The sequence below is a fragment of the Canis lupus genome, chromosome 15, assembly GCF_048164855.1.
Source record: "Canis lupus baileyi chromosome 15, mCanLup2.hap1, whole genome shotgun sequence".
NCBI classification, from domain to species: domain Eukaryota; kingdom Metazoa; phylum Chordata; class Mammalia; order Carnivora; family Canidae; genus Canis; species Canis lupus.
This window is the reverse complement of record NC_132852.1, coordinates 45,905,744-45,926,865: the sequence shown is the minus strand read 5'-3', so window position 1 is coordinate 45,926,865 and position 21,122 is coordinate 45,905,744. Positions and strand designations below refer to the sequence as shown.

Here is a 21,122-nt window from a genome sequence, read left to right as displayed (position 1 = left end):
CTACTCCAGGATAACTTCATCTTAACTAGTTACATCTACAATGACCCTATTTCCAAATAAAGTCACAATTTGACATACAATTTGACATACAATTTGAAACTTCACATCTTTTTCGGGGGGACATAATTCAACCCCCAACATCCCATTTCCTTTTTCCCATTTAAGCAAGTAATCATTTTGGGTTTTGCTTCAGGAAGAATGGAAGAGAATAGAACTATGTCTGTGGTGTGGGCTTTCACATCCAGAAGCTGCTTCAGTTCTGGTCATCTGAAGGCACATCCATTCATCAATAATAAGACTTTCAAAAATCACCTTCTCTGTGCAAGACCTGTTCTAAGAACTGCAGGGAATCTAAAGAAGCATCTCCTTTTATTGAACTTAAGATACAGTTGATTGTATGGCACACCGTTATTTTATGTATTTCCAAGAAACACCCTGAAAACTATGATATATATCAATTCTTAAAGTGTATCCCAATTTCAGAGTTGTTATAGTGCCAAAAGAGGTGTGTCTTAGAATTGATGAAATCATGTGTAAGGCACCATATCTCCTTTTAAAGAGCTCTAGTCTTGGTAGAGAGAAAACACGTGTGCACACACATGCACAAAGATAGACACACACATGTGTGTGCACATACAGCTGGAGGCAGTGCCTGTCTGAGTGTGAAACGAGCTGTAGGGACTCAGGTATTTTCAGAGCTGAGAAGGGAGGTGGTTGCTCTTGGCTGGATCTTGAGGTGTAGATGGGACCAGTATCATCCAGGTGGAGCTTAAGAGAGCCATCGAGAAGACAGGAAAACTGCAACACAGGGAGCAAAGGTGTGTAAAAGGTAGAGGGGTATCCAAGAGGGAGAAATGGGAAGTGATATAGTAGGGAAGATAATCTTATTTCCAGATTATGGTCCTCCCTAAGGAGTGTGGATTTTACTCTTTAAGCCATGGGGAGCCATAGAAAGTTGTGGAGCAGAGAGGAACATGCCAAGCAATATTTGGGGATTACTGATCTGGTAACAAGCAGAATATAGAGAAGGTAGTTAGGGGATCTGTTGAAGAGACAACCTCAGAGGTCCAGGTAGCAGCAAGAGAATAATGGTATGAAATGAAAAGGAAGGGACAAAGGGGGACTTGTGCAGAAACATAAGCACACAGGACTTGTTAAGGAAGAGGGGTGCTTAAAGACGAGCTCTCAGTACTTGAGTGTGGACAGCTGACAATGCATTGCCAGAGTCAGGGACTCCTCAGGCCCTATTTACCCTCAAAAGCCTTCCTGGTCAACACAAAAATAAGCCCCACACTTGCCAGTGGCATGCCCATGGGCACTCCAGGCTTAAATCAAATTACGGTCGCCATCGTTTTCTATAAAGTGGTTGTAGTGGTGGTGACATCTTTGGTGAGATGCTACAGGGAATGAACAGTACATCCTATTATTGTAAGTACCGGAGACATTTCACAGTCTCACCTGATTTTACAACCTGCCTGTGCAGTAAAACAAAGGCAAGTTTTACTCTCTGTGCATCGAAAAATCAGATGACCTTTATAGCAACCATGTAAGCCAGAAGCAAACCTGGGAATAAATCCAGGGTTTCCTGATGCAATATTTTTATCTACACATGTATGTTTGCTCTACCTTCAGTAAAATAGAACAGAGCACTGAGTAAACATTAAGCACTCTGTGAATTCTAAGTAGTGACCCAGGAGAGAGAGTCTATCCACAGAGTGAGAATTAACCTTGGTAAGGCATTCGTCATCCGTCCCTAATGCTGTGGGCAAGGGATGGGCTGCATGTGGTGTGAGCAGAGCTGGCCACCAGATGTGTCAGGGATGCCCTTGACTGCATACAGATCCTAGATTTTATCTTGTTGGTGTCAGAGGCTCTCAGAGGAAGCACCTTTTTTTTTTTTTTGACATGGAATGTTAGAAATTTCTTTATTATTACTTATTAAGCACCAGCTTAATACTGCAGAAAATTTCAAATCACCCTTCAACAACCCATTCTTCCCTCCCCCACCCAAATTCTTGATAAAGAACTTTTCAAGTGAAGACACAGTCTCTTTTTTCTTCTGTATAAAACTTTATCAAATAAAGGTAAAGAACTGTGTACATCTTGCTGTAAAACACTACCCACAGCTGTAGAAAGTGTCTGCCCAGGCTCCTTTCACTGTCCAGGTCCTAAAAGACTCTTGTTCATGAACTGTCGCTTCACAAAGCAAGTCCACCACTTGCTTGGCTTATCATTCTGAGGGTCAAAAACTTTCTCACAAAGTCTCAGTCCAGTCTCTTGTCTCAGCTGCTGTAAGTAGGCCCTCATCATCTTCCTGTTTGTTTGCAGGTTTGGCATAAATTGCATTAAGTGGAAAACCAGGCTCTCCAGGAATGGGGAAATTAGTGATTCCAAGTGTATACATTTCTTTTTCACCTTGGCTTTTGGAATTACACTTTTGGAGTTTCTTTAGACACTCAGAAATGTAGAGTGTTATATATATATATATATATATATATATATATATATATATATATATATCAAGGTTCTATCAGCTTCATTCTTAATCTCATAGTTTTTGAAGAAGACATTGGCCTTGAAGTAATAGATGGCTTCATCCACAATATCTGTATCTTTTGTCTCTCTAGGGGCGGGTCCTTTGAATTGACTTCTGATAGGCAACAATGCCATGTTTCCAATGAGTTTGGTGTCAGGGTCCATGAGAGAAGAGTGGTAAACCAGCATCTTGGCAGCGACCAGGTTTCAAGTCAGACAAGGCTGGGTTTAGAGCTCGGCGCTTCCTGTCCAGCGGCCAGGAAGCACTTTTTTTTTTGAAGGTCATGGTCATGGTTCAAGGGAAAACCGTGTATAAGTGGAATTTTTTCCTTATTGTTCCTCAGATGGAACAGTAGGTTCAGAGAGTAAGTCCAGTTCCATAGTATGTGTTCATAATGGACTTTGTCCATCAGTGAACAAATAAGTGTTGAGAACCTTCTATTTAACAGGGCTCAGGCCCTGGTCAAGGGAGCAAAGAGGCCATAGGAACAAGGCTCAGTCTCTGTCCTCAAGAAGCATCATTCCAGTAGAGGGAGGGTGACGGAAGTAAGTAGGTAAGTAAAGAAGACCATTTCAGATGCAGCCAGGGGCTATGAGGAAGACAAAACAGCAACATGGCACAGAGTGGCTGCTTCAGCTGCAGAGCCTCTCTGAAGACACTTGACCAATGAGGAGGAGGGAGCTGGCAATGACCTGGGGGAAGCATTCAAAGCAGAATAAAGACCAAATACCCGGGCCCCAACGTTGGAACCAGCTTTGTCTTGTCAAGAAACAGTGTAATAGTGGGAAGGGCAGGAAGTAGCAGTACGTGGTCTGACATCCTTCATCAAGAGTTTGCCTTTTACTGTAAGAGTATTGAGTGCAGCAAAATTCTGTAAATCAATTGCCCCAGCATCTGCTGTGGGTGCCCTATATATGCAGGATAAGAGCAGTAGCTGGGACACAGGAAATGGTCCAGGGGAGGGATGATGGTCCAAGCCAGGGAAGATGGTCCAGATGAGGGATGATGGTCCAGGTTAGAGGTGATGGTCCAGACCAGGGATGATGGTCCAGGTCAGAGATGGTGGTCCAGGTCAGGGATGATGGTCCATGTCAAGGATGTTGGTTAATATGCAGGAGATGGTTATTATTTTCATAAACTTTATTAAGATTTATGACTAAGAAAAAAAATATTTATGACTAAGGGTTATTAATTACTAAGGATTAAGGTTTAGCTAAAGGTGGTAAAGCTAAGATATGAGAGACGTTAGTAAGTTTTGGCTGAGAAATTGTATGGGTTTCATTTATTTAGTAGGGAGAAGACGTGGGGAGCATATCTGGAAGCATTCTATAGTTCTGTCTCTGCCATGTTACGTTTGAGATGCCTTTTGTCGCCCAATAGGTGACTCCCAGCAAATAGTCAGATAACCCTTCATGGGACTCAGATCCCATGCTAGTATTAGAGTTAGACATTTCAGAACCATCCATGCAGAAATGGTAGATGAAGTCATGGAACTGGCTAGGATTGCTGTATTCACTTCCTAGGGCTGCTGTACCAAAGTGCCACAAACTGGATGGCTTCAGACAACAGAAGCCACTTACCATTCTAGAGACCATAAGTCTGAAATTGAGCTGTCAGCAGGGCCATGCTTCTGCTGAAAGGTCTACTGCAGAATCCTTCCTGGCCTCTTCCAGCTTCTGGCCAATTTTTTGTGTTACTGGTGTTCTTTGGCTTATAGCTAGCTGCATTACCATTAGTGATTCCCATTGGCGCCAGATGGCATTCTTCCTCATGGTTGCATCCCAATCTCCCTCTCCTTATGCGGACCCCAGACATTGGATTGGGGCCCAGCCTACTTCTGTATGGTTTCACCTTAGCATGATTGCATTTGCAAAGACTCTATTTCCAAATAAGGCCACAATCCCAGGTTCCAGGTAGACATGTGGGGACACTGCTCTACCCAGTGTAGTTACCTAGAGAAAGAGTCTGGATGGACAAGAAGGCTGTTGAGGATAGAACTTTGGGGTCCCAGCATTGGGAGGACTGAGAGAGGAGAGAACACGGGTGCGAGCTACATTTCCTATCTAGAGAGGCATTGTTCTAGTGAAGAAGGTATCAACAACATGGCACACTGCTAGTAGTTATGGAGATTGACTAATTTCACCTGGTTGACTAGCTTGGTGATGGAGGACAGATTGACTTTTTGGCATTGGGGATGTGGAAATAGTGGGCAACTTTAAAAAGTCTCTTCCATGAAGCAGTAGGGCAACAGCATGTTGGGCTGAAGACAGAGTGAGGACAGTGAAACTATGAAAACAGTAAGTAGAGACATCTTTTTCTATGAAACTTGGAAGGGAGCACAGATGTAAGGGACAGGAACAGTTAAAAAGATGTGTGTGGAATGGCGGCATGCTGGTATGCAGGTGGTGTCCAGCAAAGCCTAGCAGCAGGGGCAAGCTGACCATGCAGGAAAGAAGTGGTTCCACCTGAAGTGTGAAGTCCTTGAGCCTCTAGGGAATGGAGTTTCCCTTGCTTGAGGAGGGAGTGGCTTCACATGGGAGCAGAGGTGGGCCAGTCATATAATAGCAGGGAGGGCAATGTTTCTTGGTACCCTCGAGGGGAAATCAGTAGGACCAGTGTTGGGAAGACAGTGAGTTCTCATTGAGTCGCAGGTATATCAGCTGTCCATGTTGGCGACAGTTGGGAATTGGGGAAAGGATGTTGGGTTTGGGCAGGGTGTGGTCATGAAGCCCGGGACTTAGAAGGAAGTGGAGGCTCCAACGACCCTCAGTCAGCAGTCAGGTTGTGTCGGGGCCCATCTGGAATCAACGCAGGAGGAGTGTGTCCTGTGGTCTCTCCAGTGATGAGCAGCAACTTGGGCAGATGTAGGCCAAGGGGGTGGTTGGGTTTGGCCAGAGTTAAGGTTCTGCCAGAGGGAAAAATGAGAAAGGGAGGTTTAGGGTGTTCCTGAAGAAGCAGTTACAGTGAGATGTGGGCTTGGTGAGGCAGGAGTGAGGCAGGAGTGGGAGCCAGGAGGATGCTGGCAGGTGGAAAGATGTAGGGCTGTGGATTGGAAGTCCATTTAGGGAGGAGAGCCATGGACCCGGGAGCATAGAGCAGGTGAGCTGTGAGGGTGGAAGGTGTGTTTGAGAGGCACCTGGGTGGTGCAGTCGATTGAGCGTCTAATTCTTGATTTTGGCTCAGATCATGATCTTAGGGTCCTGGGATCGAGCCCTGCATCAGACTGCGTGCTCAGGGAGAAGTCTGCTAGGGATCCTCTCTCTCCCTCTCTCCCAAAAAAATACATCTTAAAAAAAAAAAAAAAAAAAGTTGTGCTTGAAATTGAGCTTTCTGAAGTGGCAGTGTTTGGTTGCGAGAGAGTCTAGTGTTTGGCCATACACGTGGAAGGGGCCAGGCAGAGTGTGGGAATCCAACCGGAATGTGCTAATGCAAGAAAAAAATCTGGCTTATTTAATTTTTTTTTCTCCTCAGTGACAGGAAATAAAAGGCAAAGTCAACATTCAGTGCCAGGAAACGAGGGACCAAAAAGCCAGAGAAAAGGGGTCTCTGGGGAAGCAGTATTCTCTCCCACCTCCAGGTTTTGGGGCGTTTGTAAATCCTACCTGCATGGGGGTGGGAGGCCCAGCAACTGGGCAGACAGCGGCCGCACAAGTCGGCAGACTTGCTAGCTCGCACAAAGGCAGAGTTCTGTGCCGGGGGGCGTGGCGGGGGATGGCCCAGGAAGCCCCTCAGCTTACTTGGAGAATGGAACAACTGGAAAGAGACTTAACCCGAAAGCCTAAAGTGCAGTTTGAGGTGGAAATGGGGTCAGGAATGAAGGAGCCAAACATTAACAGAGGGAAAGGTTAACAGAACAAGGGGCCTAGGTAATGTGGCCCTCTCAAAATAAAGCCAATGAGAATTTGCTGCCAGCTTAAAATTTCTGAGGCCCTGGAAACAAATTTTCACTTTTTTTTTTTTTTAAGATTTTATTCATTTATTTGACACAGAGAGAAAGAGCACAAGCAGGGGATCAGCAGGCAGAGGGAAAGGGAGAAGCAGGGTCCCCACTGAGCAGGGAGCCCAATGCAGGACTCCTGGGATTATGGCCTGAGCCGAAAGCAGATGCTCAACCAGCTGAGCCACCCAGGTGCCCCTTTCACTTGTTTTACTTGATCATGAATCTTGCAATATAAAAACAGTTTCCTGGATAAGATTTCCCCAGGTGAATCAGGTTTTTCCAAGACATGGATTTATTAAACAGTGAACAATGAAGTATTTGTAGTAATTAGAGGTGAATGTGACAGATGTATTAGTCTTGGCAAAGGGGCATCTTCAGTCCCAAGTGCACACCTGTCTCCTTCTGGTGATTCTTTTTGTGTCTCTCCACGGTAATCTTAGACTTTCCTTGAGTGAGAACTCGACAATTTTTTGGGTATGCATTCCTCTCTTTTTTCCTCCCTCTATGGATGGGTGGACAAGATCTTTGGCAATCGTGGCTACTGAGAAAGGGGAGACATTAATCTTTACAGGATTGCAAAGATTAGAAACCCGGGTGACCCCCTTAAGGACCCTAGTGTTCCCATCTTGCAGCAGGAACTGGAAGATGCCGAGATATTATGTGACTTGCTGTTAAAACCCAGGAAGTATAAGAGCCAAGAATCACACCCGTGTGTGGGCGCTCAAAGCCCAACCCTTGCCCAACTGTAGCCGGCTGCCTCCTCCCCAACCTGGGACTCCCCAACTCCACCTGCGTTGATTCCAGATGGGCCCCGACACAACCTGACTGCTGACTGAGGGTCGTTGGAGCCTCCACTTCCTTCTAAGTCCCGGGCTTCATGACCACACCCTGCCCAAACCCAACATCCTTTCCCCAATTCCCAACTGTCGCCAACATGGACAGCTGATATACCTGCGACTCAATGAGAACTCACTGTCTTCCCAACACTGGTCCTACTGATTTCCCCTCGAGGGTACATTCATTGGCATCCCTGACATTCACCAGAGATGAGAGGGATTCCTTACCTCGTACCAGTACTCAGCCTTCACTTGGCTGGCTTGTCATTCTTTCTTTTTCCTTTTGTTTCTTTCTTTCTTTTCTTTTGCAATACTCTTGTGCTCGGAGCTGGTGCTTCAGAGATGAAGCACCCAAGGAGGTCACGGGAAAGGAGAGAGATAGACAGGCAGCAAACAGCCACACGCAGAGTGATGACATGGCACTTGGCAGCAGACCCATAACCAGGCCCATGGGCATCTGGGTGAAGCACTGGTAACAGCCCAAAGGCCAAATGAAACTCATTGCCATGGCCAGATAATAAGATGCTCATGGGCCATTTAAAATGCCATTTCTCGGGGCACCTCAGTGGCTCAGCAGTTGAACATTTGCCTTTGCTCAGGTCATGATCTTGGGGTCCTGGGATCGAGTCCTGCATCGGGATCTCTGCAGGAAGATAAATATATAAAATCTTTAAGGAATTTAAGAAAGAAACAGGACAAGAGATGGCCCTCGACCTCAAAGTCCATAGAGACCCCAGTTCTAGCCCCTTCCTAAGATGCCCTTGACTCTCAGCCCTATGGTCTTGTGACACCTTCCCCTTTTTAGCATAAGTCATCTTGAATTAGTGGAACCAAATGACTCCTGAGTAATACAATCTTGAATTACTCTCACAATTAGAAAATAATTATAAAGGATATATTTTTATTTTTTAAAACTTTTTACATTGAAATAATACAGACTCATAGGAAGTAGCAAGAATAGTACCCAAAAGCTTGTGTGTACTCCACACCAAGCATCTTCCTGTGGTGGATCCCCGATGGCTCTAGGACATAGAAACTATGCTGCTGCATGGTTGATAATTGGACTATAGACATTCGGTTCTCACCGTGTCAAAATCTGGCTTGTGTCTGTTGGTTCGTGTGCAGTTCTATGCAGTTTTGTCCCAAGAACAGACTCATACGTCCACCACCACAATCAAGATGGAGAACAGTCCTGTCATCAGAAAATAACCCCCTTAAACTGCCTTTTTGTATTACACTCCCTCCTCATGCCTTGCCCTGGAAACCACTGATCTCTTCTCGATGTCTGTACTTTTACTTTGAGAAGGTTGTATAATGATATGTAACCTTTGGAGATTGACTTTTTTTAAAAAGATTTTTATTTATTTATTTGAGAAAGAGAAAGAGAACGAGCAGTGAGGAGGGACAGAGGTGTGGGGGTGGGGTGGGGTGTGTGTGTGTGTGTGTGTGGGAAGCCGACTCCCTGTTGAGCAGGAAGCCTGATGTGGGGCTCCATCCTAGGAACCTGGAATTATGACCTAAGCTGAAGGCAGATGCTTATCAACTAAGCCACCCAGGCGCCCCATGAGATTGACTTCTTTTTACTAAGCATAACACCCTTATGGTCCATCCAACTTGTGCATATCCCTAGTTCATTCCTTCTTATTATGGAAGAATATTCCACTATGTAAATGTACCAGTTTATTCAACCATTCACCCAAAAAAGAACATTGAGTTGTTTCTAGTATTTCGCTATTTTGAATTAAGCTGCTATGAACCTTCACATGTAGATTTTGGTGTGAACATAAATTTTAATGTCTCATGGATGAATGCCTAAGGTCATAGGCAAGTGCATGTTTGGTCTTATGAGAAACTGCTAAACTATTTTCCAGACTGGCCATTTGGTACTGGTAACTTGTGGCTACCATTTTGCATTCCCACCAGCAATGTATGAGATCCAGTTTCTCATTCTTCTGTTACTCTTTTTGGGTCTTCCTTTGGGTTACTTGAACTTCTTTAGAATTCCATTTTGTCTCCAGCGTTTTTGAATATTGAAAGACAGCCAAGTGGAGATGCAGAATAATTGGAGGCAGTTGGGTGTGCCAGCCTGGAAAGCAGAAAAAAGCCTGGGTATCCATGTGCACGATGTGCTTGGCATCTGGACAGTGCTTGAAATCATGGGAAAGATGAGGAGAGAGAGGGCTCAGATTGGGCCCTGAGTGAGCCAAGTGGTCACGTTAGGGAGATGAGGAGAGGGCCAGCAAAGGAGCCCGTGGAAGGAGCTCCTAGAGTCTGGATGGGGAACCTCCTTGGTGGTGTTCATCAGCGATGCACTTAGAACTTTCTCGACCCAACTGAGGTAATTGTAGATACATACTGTTCTGTCATCATGTTTGTAACTTGCTGTACTGAGATTATTCTTCCTTGTCATTAAATATGCTTTTGCAGGGGGGATCCCTGGGTGGCTCAGCAGTTTAGCCCCTGCCTTCAGCCCAGGGTGTGATCCTGGAGTCCTGGGATCGAGTCCCACATCGGGCTCCCTGCATGAAGCCTGCTTCTCCCTCTGCCTGTGTCTCTGCCTCTCTCTCTCTCATGAATAAGTAAATAAAATCTTTAAAAAAATATATGCTTTTGCAACATAATTTTTAATGATTGCATAGTTTTCCATTATAGGGCTATATCATGATTTATGATTTTGTTTTGTTTTTTGGGGTTTTTGTTTTGTTTTTAAATATCTTTTATTATTTATTTATTCATGAGAGACATACAGAGAGAGAGAGGCAGAGAGAGAAGCAGGCTCCATGCAGGGAGCCTGACGTGGGACTCAATCCCATGTCTTTAGGGTCAGGCCCTGGGCTGAAGGTGGCGCTAAACCACCTAGACACCCGGGCTGCCCTGTTTTGTTTTTAATTCATGAAAGACACACAGAGAGAGGCAGAGACATAGGCAGAGGGAGAAGCAGGCTCCTTGCAGGAGCCGGATGTGAGACTTGATCCCAGGACCTGGGATCATGACCTGAGCCAAAGGCAGACGCTCAACCACTGAACCACCAAGCATCCCATGATTTATGTTTTTATTTTTTTAACTTTAATTTTATTTTTTTAAGATTTTATTTTTAAGATTTTATTTATTTATTCATGAGAGACACACAGAGAGAGAGGCAGAGACACAGGCAGAGGGAGAAGCAGGCTCCATGCAGGGAGCCCCATGTGGGACTCGATCCCAGAACTCCAGGATCATGCCCTGTGCTAAAAGCAGGTGCTAAGCCGCTGAGCCACCCAGGGATCTCCTGATTTATGTTTTTTAAAAGTTTCTTCTAGAACCTTGTCCAGGATCAAAATCAAATGTGCTGGCCTATATTTTCTGGAAATAGCTTCTGCTTCTCAGAGCTCAGGACTATGGTTGCTTCTCCTTAGTCCCCTTGCACTTCTGCTGTTTTCCACATTCTTTTGAGCACATCGTACATTCACCAGTGTCTTCTATATACTTTTCTAATCCTCTGGAATATAATTTGTTCAAAGTCCCCTAATCCCTCCCACAAAACTTAAAAGTACAGTGCTAAAAAAAAAAAAAAAAAAAAAAAAAAAAAAAAAAAAAAGTACAGTGCTAGATCTGTGTTACCTCTTAATCCTCATGACATCATGTTTAACCTTCAGAACAACCTGTGTGCTTGTTTTTATCATCCGCTCTCAGAGATGAGGACATAATCGTGGAGAGTGTGTGTAGCTCGCTCTCATGGCAGCAGCCAGTCAGGGCAGACCCCAGGTCTCGTGACCCACAAAGTCTAATACATAATGCACCCTCCCTCTGTGTGGCATTGATTCTGGCCTTCGTGCTTTGAAGACCATGAGCCCTGATGGAATAGAAGCCAAACAAGAGTTCAGCAGCTCTGTTTTCATCTGTTAAATTTTGCCATCTGTCTCAGGTAGGGGGCGTCTTTCTTGTTTCTCTGAGCATAACTAAAATCTATTTTGAAAGTTGACCCAGGGCAGCCCGGGTGGCTCAGCAGTTTAGTGCCGTCTTCAGTCCAGGGCCTGGTTCTGGAGACCTGGGATTGAGTCCCATGTCGGGCCTGCTTCTCCCTCTACCTGTGTCTCTGCCTCTCTCTCTCTTTCTCTCTCTCTGTTTCTCTCTTTCTCTTTCTGTGTCTCTCATGAATAAATGAATAAAATCTTTAAAAAAAGAAAGAAAGAAAGAAAGAAAGAAAGAAAGAAAGAAAGAAAGAGAAAGAAAGAAAGAAAGAAAGAAAGAAAGAAAGAAAGAAAGAAAGAAAGAAAGAAAGAAAGAAAGGAAGAAAGTTAGTTGACCCAGCATCACCGGGAAACTGTAGTGCTTGGTGGCTGTTATAGCTTTCTTGACACCAGTTTTGCATCTGCCCCTCCTTCATGACCAGTCTAATAGGAGTCAAAAATGTAGATTTGAAGTTAGGCTGATCTGACTTTGAATCTTGAATCTTGGCAGTAGCTATATGAACTCCAGTGACTGCATCAGCCTGTGCCTCAGTTCCTTGGGTGAGCACCACCTTCCCATTTCCCATGCCCTGTGTGGTCCCTCCCACTCCACCTCAGTGACCCACTTAGAAGCAGAAAGCAACAGAAGTGATGCTGTGCGATTCCAGCTCTAGGCCAGAGGAAGACCTGATGACCTCCTCTTTTATGCTTTGAGAAGCTCTGAGCCATCATGGAAGAGGTCTGGTGCCTACTAGCAAGCCCATTACGGAGAAACTACATGGAGAGGCGTGGAGAAGAGAAAGAGGCCCCACCACCCCAGAATCCCAGCTCAGCCCAGCCTTCCAGCTGTCCATGCCAGGGCCCCAGCCCCAATACGCCAGCCAGGCCAGCCCCCAGGTAGAATGGAGCCAATGGAACACCCAGATGAGTTAACCCACAGAATTATGACACCTAATTGAATGGCCATTGTTTTAGGACACTGCGAATTGGGATGATGCTTGAAATATTAATTGTGCACATTAACTGTGAACCATTAATTAATATAGTGCATTAGCACGGTGCCTATAGAGCTTAATATGCGAGGGCAACTTTCATTTGACTTTGCTGAGACCCCAGGTGTTTTGAGAGCTCCACTGAGCTCTAACCTCTTGAAGACACGTTTTTGACAAATAGATCTTTGAGGAGCTATCTGAATCATTGAAGATACAGGAACCTGAGCCATCGGCACCACAACCAGGTAGAATTACCCTCCATTCACTCCGTACCCGAAGATAATAAATTGGCAGCCAGCGGAGTAAAGGCAGATCAGAGCCTGAACCTGCTACCATGATGGTGTCTTGGTTTTTGAGATCTCTGTTGCCTTTACTTAGTTCCATGCTAGGGCTACCCAGGCATGGTGTCCTGGAGCTAGGGCTTCTTATAGGCTCTGGGCCACTAGGAAGGTCACCTTCCTCTGTGAGACAGGCAGTCCTTCTCTGGAGGACTTGGGAAGACACAGCTTGCTTTGATGTGCAGGGCAAATAGGGTGGAGAGTCTACACTGTTCAGCCAGTCCCTTTGTCTCAGACAGCATTTGTACTTCGTTGGCTAATTGTTCCGTATCCTACAGGCCTGGACAACAGAGCAGAGTAGAACTGAGATGCCTAATCCAGCTTAGCCAAGGCTATTCAAGAAGTAATGACAGGTGAAGACTCGCCCTCTCCTAGTTCACTTGAGCTGCTATAATAGAATATTATAGACTGGGTGGCTTATAAACAACAGAGATTTATTTCTTACAGTTCTGGCAAGAAGTCAAAAATCAAGGCACCAGCCCATTCAGCATCTGGGGCCAGCCCATTTCCTGGAGTTTCCTTCCATGGCAGAAAGGCAGAGGGAGCTCACTGGGGTCTGTTTTAGAAGGGCACTAATCCCATTCATGAGGGTTCTACCCTCATGACCTAATCACTCCCAAATCCCTATGTCCATGTACCATCACATTGGGATAGAGTTAGTGGCAGGGAAATACTGAAGTCTACATTCAAGAGGCATCTAGTTTAATATGGCCAGACTCAGTTTCAACATATGATTTTGAGGGGGACACAAATATTCAGTGTGTATGAGGCACACCCCAACAAGGACATTGGGGTGCTGATCTTCACACAGCGATGACCCCAGACTTGTCCCCTGGCACACAGGGGTCGATGCTGTAGTCATATTAAATTATTTTACAATTAATAAGCTAAAACTCTTCCTTTGCAGTGACAACCTGCAAGTGAAAGCCACTTTCATACACATGGTGCCACTTTCTTAAGGTGTGAATTCATTGAGACTGGTGCACGCTGGTGGAAAAGCAGGTTATTTCATTTTCCATGAGCTCACCAGAAAAGAGCAGCTTTGACACAAGACCAGGCTGTGATGCTTGCCATAGGCACCCACACTTCCCGGAATGTCCCTTATCAGTGACCTGGGAGCTTGGGGAGCATGTGTAGACAAGGGGATGCCAGTGAGCAAATACCACCAAACACTTCTTCTCCTCAAGAATGAATTTAGAGAGAGACGATGGACACTATACAATGTCTCCTCCTCTCCTGTTTCCAGTTTTTCATGGCTACCAGGATTATCACATAAATGTAATGCTCACATGCAAAAATGACCTTTTCCCAGGTTTCTGATAAGAGTAGCTAGCCACTTCTCTTCTCGTACGGTTATTCAGCAAAGTTTGCTTAGGAGCCAGGCTCTCAGCTCTACGTTGCACAAGGTGAAGGGCACTGGGGTTTTCCCAAGGAGGCCGTGGTCCATCAAGGAGACAGAGAAGTAGCGGCACATGGGAGCCTGGGAAGGCAGCTGCTGGTACAGCAGCAGCAGAAAACACTGACAAGGGCAGAGGTCAGAAAGCCAGCTCTGGAAGCTGGGGAGGACTTACCCACAACTGGCATGAGACCTAAACCTTGCAGGAGGAGTTGGACTTGGCGAGTTAGGAAGGTATGGGGCACTGTAGGCAGAGAAGCCAGAGTTGGGCAGGAGTGGGGTGTTGGCTGTGGGGTGTTCAGCACAATGGCTGGAACAAGGGGAGCATGGGGGCCAGTAGCTGGGATGGCATGTGAGGTCAGTACAGGCTGCAGAGGTCTTCCTGGGTGAGTCTAAAACTTTAGATCTTTATCCTGCCATCCAAGGGAGGTAGCAAGATTGGAAGCAAGTGAGTGGCATTATTGACTTTGTTTACAGGAAAATAAAATCAATTCAGTTTGTTAAGTTCCAGATGCCCAGCATCAAGAACATACGGAGTTGAATAGATGGTCATGGAAGGTGAGAGAATGATAGATACTGGGATTTGGAGCTTGATTCATTAGCATAGAGATGGAGCATGATGTCATGAAGATGAGAGATTTATCTTTTTTTTTTTTGAGAAAAAATTTTTTTAAGATTTTATTTATTTATTCATGAGAAACACACACAGAGAGAAAGGCAGAGACATAGGCAGAGGGAGGAGCTGGCTCCATGTAGGGAGCCCGATATGGGACCCGATCCTGGGACCCCAGGATCATGCCCTGGGCTGAAGGCAGGCACTAAACCTCTGAGCCACCCAGGGATCCCTGAGGATGAGAAATTAAGGGAAAAGTAGCTAAAGCAAAGATGGTAAATCTGTAACATGCATATCCCCACCCTCTTCCTGTGCATGTAGTAGGCATTACCGTAGCACCCTCTCTTGTGGAGCCCAGTGCTGCAAAAGTCAAAGGAAAGGGATTTCTAGAGGATAGGCTGCTCAACAGGGTCCAAAGCTCACACAATAAGATCAAATAGGCTATAGACCAAAAAAAAAAAAAAAAAAAAAACCCTGCTGGGTCAACATTCAGGAAGGCATTGGAAGCTCCTTACCTCTTATAGAAACTATTTACTGTTGACTTAGAGTAGTGTTTATGTTTTCTTTGATAAAAGTAAATTTGTAGATTTTGAAAATAATAGTCACCTATAATTTCACCATAACTGGTAATACCTTTGATGCATATATTTCCAATCTTCTTTTTCTACACAAGTACAGCTATATCATTACATATTTGCAATCATACTATACAAACAATTTGTGTCCTGAGTTTTCACTTAATATCATTTCCAATTATTTCCTTATCTTCTCTCTTTGTTGGTTAAACATGGAGGCATTTTCCAGATTTTGCCATTATAAATAATGGCTTGGTTGGCTCAGTCAGTTAAGCATCCACCTTCATTCAGTTCAAGTCACAATCTCAGGTCCTCTGATCCAGCTCTGCTCTCAGCGGGGAGTCTACTTCTCTCCCTCTGCAGCACCCCTGCTCATGCCCGCTCTCTCTCTCTCTCTCTCTCTCAAGTAAATAACTAAAATCTTTTTTAAAAATTTTAGAAACTTTTAAAAACATAATCTTTTTAAAATTTTTAATATTTTCTTAAGATCGATTTCTAGAAGTGGCCAAAATACTTAATGATTTTTAGACTCCTGATACAATAAAGTGCATTTCAGGACCATTTTATTAATTGGCACTGCCACCAGCAGAGTATAAGGGTGTTTTGTTTTTTTTTTTAATGATAGTCATGGGATCCCTGGGTGGCGCAGCGGTTTGGCACCTGCCTTTGGCCCAGGGCGCGATCCTGGAGACCGGGGATCGAATCCCACGTCGGGCTCCCAGTGCATGGAGCCTGCTTCCCCTCTGCCTGTAGAAGCAGAGACACAGGCAGAGGGAGAAGCAGGCTGAGGGAGAAGCAAGCTCCATGCACTGGGAGCCCGACGTGGGATTCGATCCCCGGTCTCCAGGATCGCGCCCTGGGCCAAAGGCAGGTGCCAAACCGCTGCGCCACCCAGGGATCCCAGTATAAGGGTATTTAAATGAATGCACCATTTTTGACTATCCTGCTGTTGTTTTATCTGAAATTGATATAAATTCTTTAGGGAAACCATATCATAGTATAATACCATATGATAAATAAGCGTATATGTGCATATATAACACACATATACTGGTATATGTAGTTATACATATACACACATAGACATATAAATAATCTTTCCTCAAATAATTTTAATGATCTGGGCACCAATATCAATGCAAAAGATTTTTATCATCCTTCTACAGGATAGTGGTAAACAAATCCCTTTTCCATTGCTTAGACAAAGAGGAAAAGAAACATCTACGAAGCCAATTGCTGACCTGGTACACTGTGGGTTCTTAAACACGAATCAGTGCATGAAAACACTCTACTAGGACCTGCTTCGCTCTTAGAGCCACAGCCACATGATAAAAGTAACATTACCCCAGCTTTACAAAGGAAGGGGACGGAGGCTTCCTGGGGGTAATTAACTTTCTCAAGGCCATGTAACGAATAAGTGGTGGAACCAGAATTCACAGGCAAGGCCTGTTTTAGTTGAGAGTCTGTGCTTTCTTTCTGTACCGTGAACTGCATTGCAGAGAGCGAGCCAGCTAGGTGGCAGAGAGGGATGGGCTGACTGCTCTCTGAGGCTCACTCCTACTTTCTGGTCGCTGATGTCTTGGTGGAGATGCCCGACCCCCAGTAGGAAGCCCATCCTCTAAGGGCCGCCAGATACTGTCCCTCTTCTCTGTCTGGGTGTGTTTTAGAAACATTTTAGCTTTCTGAACGCTCTCCAAGCACACCCTCTCCCCAGATCTGCACATGTTCACCACCCCGGGAGCTCTCTGAACCCCATACTTTGGGGGGTTTTATGGACGTTTCATGACAGATCATTAATTAAGTCCATTTCCAGTCTGGAGCGAGGCAGAGCTGAATATCCCCAGCTTCCAATCACTGCCATCACCCAGGGAATAGCAAGGGACTTAGCAGGTCAGTGTCAGGAACCAGGGCCAAAGACTATCAGAACAAAAGATGCTGCTGGTGCTCTTATCACTTAGGAAATTACAAGGGTTTTAGCAGCTCTGCTCCAGGAACTAGAGGCAGATATATATATATTCGGTTATCTCACAGGGCATTAGCCTGACTTACGGGACAAAAGTCAGCTCTCAGGTCATAGTTATTATATGATTGTTTAACAAAAACCCTTTACCGATGAATTGGGTGGTTGGGAGACTTCTGAGAAATTCTGGAAGAGCAGGATTTCACCCTGTGATAAATCTTCCATTGAAGAAGCTCTTTGTTTAGTGTCCTAGAACCTAGAATCTAGGAGCTTGTTTGGGACCCACATCCAAGTCACCAATTTCCAGGCTGCAGAACCTACCTTCTGTTTTTGCAGGTTAAGAGGTGCTAGGTGTTCCCTCTTCCTATGGTGGTTTTCTTTATCTTCCCTTTCATCTGTTGTTTCTCAGGTGTGACCAATGCCTCTGTGCACCTGGTAATCTGTGCCCTGCTGGGTTTGGGTGGCAAGGAAGGAAGCTCTGCTGTGACCTCAGTACAAAGACCGCACTGTTCCTCCCTCACTGCGCCTGTGACCCCGCTTACCCGGGACAGGTCGACTCACAAGGTGGTTTCTCATGTTTCCTCCTTGGTTTCTGTTGGTCACAGCTCCTTTTGGTGATAAGCCTCAAAGGGCCATGTTTGGCGCAGGCAGGACCAGAGGTGATTGGACCCAGAGCCAGACTCAGCTTCCTGAGTTTGGAGGGTAGGGGAGCTTCAGCCTGTCTCCACCTCCCTCAGGGAGGACCCACTGAGAAGGCGCCACCACATGCTTTGCAGCTGTACTTGTACAGGCCAGGATGACCCACTTACCTAGTTTAGAACCATCCAGAGCCTTTCTTGGATGGAACAATGTGTGTTTTACCTGGGCAGAGGTAATGTTTTCTCTGTAGCATTCATGTCTTTCTGTATTTATTTATTTATTTATTTATTTTCGTATTTATTTATTTTTTAAAATTTATTTTTATTTATTCATGAGAGACAGAGAGAGAGAAAGAGGGGGGCAGAGACACAGAGACACAGGCAGCGGGAGAAGCAGGCTCCATTCAGGGAGCCCAACGTGGGTCTCGATCCTGGGTCTCCAGGATCACACCTTGGGCTGCAGGTGGCACTAAACCACTGTGCCACCAGGGCTGCCCCCATATTTATTTTTTAAATTGTAATAAAACATACATGAAAATACCATTTTAGCCACTTGTAAGCGTGCAGTTCAGTGATGTGAAGGACATTCACGTGGTTGTGCAGCCATCACCACCATCCTTCTCCAGAACTTTTTCATCTTCCTAAATGATAACTCTGTCCCCACTGAACACTGACTCCCGACTTCCCCTCCCCAGCCCCTGGCAGCCACCCTCATAACTCTCTGTCTCTATGATCTTTCTGTCCCTAGGTACCTCATATGAGCGGAATCACACAGCATCTGTGACTGGCTTATTTCACATAGCAGAATGTCCTCAAGCTTCAGCCATGTTACGGCACATGACGGGATTACCTTCCTTTTGAAGGCTGAATAATATTCCATGTACATATAGAAAATGCATTTTACTTCTCTGTCTACTGAGGGATACTTGGCTATAGCTTTAACAAACATTTTCTGAGCACCAATGATGTATCAGGCATGATGTTTGCTCCTGGAGATAAGATTGTTATTGAAGTAGATGAGGAGGTCCCCGCCCAGAGGTGAAGAAACACTTAATAATAATGGCCAAAAGTAATGGCAGTTTCTTTCAAGTTCATAGACACACCATTGGCTATTCCCAATTTATGTATTGTCCACAAATTTTAATACCACCTTTGGCACCTCATTTAAAAAATGAGTAGCAGAGGGGCACCTGGGTGGCTCAGGGGATTAAGCTTCCAACTCTTGATTTCGGCTCATATCATGATCTCAGGGTCCTGAGATTGAGCCCCTGAGTCAGGCTCCACGCACAGCAGGGAATCTACTTAGGATTCTCTCTCTCTCCCTCCCTCTGCCCCTCCCCCTCTCTAAAATAAATAAATCTTTTTTTTAAAAAAAATGAATAAGTAGAAATATTAATAGAAAAGCTTGCAAATCATTGTATGCAGTTTAAATCTTTGAGAGGTTGCTCCCAACAGTAAGTTTAAATCACAGCTATAAGATGGTTGTGCTTATCACTAGCTGTACTTCGTAGCTACAGTGACAAGAATAGCTATGTCATTATTTCTCAGTGTTCCATGAATACACGGCAGGAGTTTCTGGTTTCCTGTGCTGTTCCAGGGTAGCAGACCTCGAGCACCTGGCCACAGGTTTCCAAGGACACTGTGTTTCCCTTGTGCTTCTGCACCCCACTTATCTATTTTCCTCTTGCTGCTGTGTGTTTTTACTCTGCAACCATCTCATTAAACTGCACGTTTTAAATCACTGTTCTGTTTGCCACCATACCCTGTGATGTGTCTTCTTTACCATGGATGGTTGCTCTGCGGATTTCTGAATGTGTGAAAAGTGCCCTGCCTTAGACAGAGGGCAGGCAGGAGCCTGCAAGAACCCCTGGTGAGGATGGAGCTCCGGCAAAGCTTCCGGAGATGCTGTGTATCCTTATATAGTTTTATACATTTACACATTTGGTTGCTGAATTGTTCTAGATCCCCCTCTTGTGGGCCATCTATGAAATAAAACACATCAATTATTTCTCATAGGTGTGATGAAGAATCTTGCAGATTACAAGGAATCAATTTCTGTGAAACCTATGAGTTGAATAGGACCTTTGCTTTTATTATGAAATGCTGCAAACCCATAAAATGCATGTAGAGAATAATATGAAAATACCCATGCACCCCCACACCAGCTTTATGAAATCTTAACATTGTCTTGTATATTTACTGTAAATCTTTTCAAAAAATAAAATAGAGGGGATCCCTGGGTGGCTCAGCAGTTTGGTGCCTGCCTTTGGCCCAGGGCATGATCCTGGAGTCCCGGGATCAAGTCCCGTGGTGGGCTCCCTGCATGGAGCCTGCTTCTCCCTCCTCCTGTGTCTCTGCCTCTCTCTCTCTCTCTCTCTCTCTCTCTCTATGTCTATTATAAATAAATAAATCTTTAAAAAAATAAAATAGAAATGTTGAGGGCCCCTGTAGACCTCCCATCCTGCACATGCCTCCTCCCCCAGGCAACTGTTACTTTGATATGGTATTTATGACTCCCACACATATTTTTGTATTTCTCTACATATATGTGTGTCAATACAATACAAACCATTGTTTTCCACTTTCTCAACTTTATGAGGATGCTCTTACACTGGGTGTGTTCTTTTACAACCTGTTCTTCTCTCTCAGTGCTTTACGGTTGCAGTTTATCCTTGTGGCTCCAATCGTCTCATTTTCCTCTCCTGTATAGTTCAAAAAACTTTTTTTTTATTTGAGAGAGAGGGAGCATGAACAGGGTGGAGGGAGGGGTAGAGGGAGAGGCAGACTCCCCGCTGAGCAGAGAGCACAATGTAGGATTTGATCCTAGGACCCCAGGATCATGACCTGAGTCAAAGGCAGATGCTTCACCGACTGAGCCACCCAGGCGTCCCCCTCCTGAATATTGTTGATCCAAGAATACCACAATAGATTTATTTACCAGTTCTTTTATTCTGGGATAATTAGGTTGTTTTGAATTTTCCCCACAACAAACAGTGCCGTACCCAGTATTCCTGGAACACAAATGTGCATTTCTCTAGAGTACGTCCTAAGGACGGATTGCTGGGTCATTGTGCTTGGGGCCTACGTGCAACTTTTCTCTCTTGCCAAAGAGCTCTTGGAAAGATTGCTGCACTAGGTACTTCCCCCCCAATTTCCTCCCTCTCATCTGCCAGCAGCAGTTAGGGGGAAGGAGCAATTCCCACCATTAACTGAGCCTTGGCATGAATTTTCTCTTTTAGGTAAGGACAACAATCTTCTGAGGCAGGCATTAGCATGTTTACAAGAAACCAGAGGGGTCCAGGAATCCGCCTGAGGCCACAAAGATAACAAGCAGCAGAGCAACACTAAACCTGACCCAGAGCAGTGCTG

The 21,122-nt window shown here is 45.0% G+C and overlaps 1 pseudogene; it reads right to left on the bottom strand.

The window, feature by feature from the left end:
• Window positions 1-1,911: 1,911 nt before the first annotated feature.
• LOC140605016 (actin-related protein 2/3 complex subunit 3-like) lies at window positions 1,912-17,567 on the bottom strand (annotated as a pseudogene).
• Between the last annotated feature and the right edge of the window lie 3,555 nt (window positions 17,568-21,122).